Source organism: Anopheles aquasalis, chromosome 2 (assembly GCF_943734665.1).
Source record: "Anopheles aquasalis chromosome 2, idAnoAquaMG_Q_19, whole genome shotgun sequence".
NCBI classification, from domain to species: Eukaryota; Metazoa; Arthropoda; class Insecta; order Diptera; family Culicidae; genus Anopheles; species Anopheles aquasalis.
In genome coordinates, this window is record NC_064877.1 from 26,405,001 (window position 1) to 26,407,500 (window position 2,500).

A 2,500-nucleotide genomic window follows, 5' to 3' on the forward strand; every position below is an offset into this window, starting at 1 on the left:
GCAACTTTTAAAAATCTGTATCTTTGTTATTTCAGCTTGGATTAATGTAAAACTTTCACATAATACTCCTGAAACGTTCGGCATTCGGGGAGGAATGTGTGAAAATGATTTTTCCCACCCATCGATCGATTTCCTCCCACATTTTTGTCCACCCCGGGTTTCCACCGTGCACTGCTCGCGAGACAGATCGAATTCGAGTAGCGTGAGACATCTCGCTCTTTCCTTCGAGTTTTTCGCTCCCTCTCGCTCTTTCGCCCGCATGCGTGTGTGTGCGTGAAGCGAAAATCCTGACCCAGCCGCCGACCGCGGCGCTCGTTCAATGAAAATATTTGACATCAGCAACAACAGCAACAACAGCTAGTGGTAGCAGCAGCGAGTAGTTTTAAGCGAGTGAACGACCGAGTTTAGTAGACGATATCACGATCGGACCAACATGACCGAAGACGACGACTTTGACGAACAACAGCAGCAGCAACAGCAACAGCAGGAGCGCCTGGAATCGCTAAACTTCTTCTGAACGCAAATCCCGGAACCAGCAGCGGACCGAAAAAAAACAAATCGTCACGGAACACGGGCGGAACGGCATCACTAGAGAGAGCGAATCTGCTTGGGCGTGTGATGTGCTTGCTTTGATTGAGTGGAGAGCCTGAGTCGTCCTGGTGCGAACCGCAAATTGTGGCCCAGGCCCGCAGTGACCAACAAAGTGGGGCTGTGTCCGCGAAGAAGCGGAGGAATTGTGGTGTACCACTGTGCAAAATATAATCCGTCGCGGGGCCATCGCGAAGCCATCTGGCAAATTGGTGTGTGTTTCCGAGTGAGATGCACAATCGTGCGTGGCCAAACCACCAACCGAGTGCGACCTTGATGATGGGCGTGAAAAGCACCGTCGTGTATGGCGCTTCATAAGTGGCGCCGGAGGCAGCGGACGACGACGACGACGAGGACGATAAAAAGAAATCGACAACCGTATTCACGGCTACGGGGCGTGCTAGCGAACGGGGTGAACAAGTCTCGCATCCGGATCGTAAATTGGCAAACAGAACAGTGGTGGCGTCCCGAAACGAACAACCGCAGCATCCCAGTTTCAGTGCCCATCGCTAGAGCCAGAGGCGATGGTGCATTTGCAAACACGGCGCGGATTCCGGCAAACAGGAGAGCAGGAGCGGTTGAGGACGGTGGTATAGTGCAAAGGGTGGACAAGTAGAGTGTCCAGAGAGAGAGAGAGAGAGAGAGAGAGAGAGAGAGAGAGAGAGAGAGAGAGAGAGAGAGAGAGAGAGAGAGACATCGAAAGGTGCATCCGAGTCGCCAATCCAACCCTCTCCTGTGCTCCTCTGCAGAACAAATCTGTTGTTGGCTCAATTATGCGGTTTGTGTTTAATTGAAGTTTAACGAAAGGGAACCCACCTCCTGCTGCGTGCGAAGCGGAGAACGAAAATCGACGACCAGAGCGAGAAACAGAGGAGAATCCGAGCGCCAAGAGAGAGAGAGAGAGAGAGAGAAAACGAGTATTTCCGGCTTCCTAAGCTCGTCCGGCGACATACTTCCGGACGGACGGATGGGCAGGCGAGCGAACGAGCGGGCGGACTGACTGACTGACTGGCGCGGCTGGCTGGCTGGTTGGTTGACTGCCTCACCATCGAAGAGACCCTAGCATAGAGAGTCATAGCAACCGTCGTGTGACGACAAAAAGGCGACAACACCACACGCAGGCACACGAGCTGCCTACTAAGCGTGAAGTGCACTAGCATACACTCATACACAGGCGGTCGCGGTCCGGGGTTGTTGTTGTTGTTGTTGGAACCATCCGGCCAACTCCTCTTCTGCCCCGGAAAGGTGGTGCTGGCGGACGTGGGTGTGGCGTTCGACAAGTGAGTCGTGCGTTATTAGAGGTAACAGGCATGAATCATCGGACAAGAGCGAGCGCGCTTTATCACAGCACTTCATAGTGGTGTGGACCCGATCCATTCAGTACGTGCTGCTGCCACTCCTTCGACGCGCCGTGGCCTGCAGGCAGGTGCAGATGCACACACCCCGTTCCCAGTTCCAGAGGCACACAGAGACGGGCGACAAAAGGTACCAAAGAATAATGTTTACGCCCATGGGTGCGTCTGTGTCTGTGTTTAGATCATAAAAGTGAATATTAGCAAAGGTGCATCCTGCCACAGTGGAACCCCCAGGCAGCAGTGTCGCGACTGGAAAGCAAATCAGGGTAGTGTCCCGGTAGTCGACGTTGTCGTCGAAGTCGGTTCGACAATCGCAATTATCGACCAGCAAAGTGTGTGAACGAGCGAGCGAGCGGCGCGTTAGAGAAGAACGTAGAACGAGCGGCGCCCTGGATTACCAGGAGATAGCGGTGGACAGACAGAGGGCGGCTATATGGTGATTAGCTTATTGGTGGTGGCGGCTGCGGCGACAGCAGCAGTTCGTTCGTAATCAACTGTTTGAAGCTCACGACGACGACGACGGCCAAGGTGGCAGTTGACCGGCATAGCGGCAGCGG

General features: G+C 54.0%; 2 protein-coding genes across 8 annotated transcripts in view; one reads left to right on the forward strand and one right to left on the reverse strand.

Moving 5' to 3' along the window:
• Positions 1 to 2,500, reverse strand: part of LOC126572206 (dedicator of cytokinesis protein 3) — a 62,569-nt gene that overhangs the window by 5,771 nt on the left and 54,298 nt on the right. The window lies entirely within an intron of this gene.
• LOC126572212 (transmembrane and coiled-coil domains protein 2) overlaps positions 355 to 2,500 on the forward strand; it is a 5,521-nt gene continuing 3,375 nt past the window's right edge. Inside the window, exon 1 of the mRNA XM_050231346.1 lies at positions 355 to 2,500. This exon is cut by the window's right edge and continues 3,375 nt beyond it. The gene's annotated coding sequence lies outside the window, so the exon portion shown is untranslated.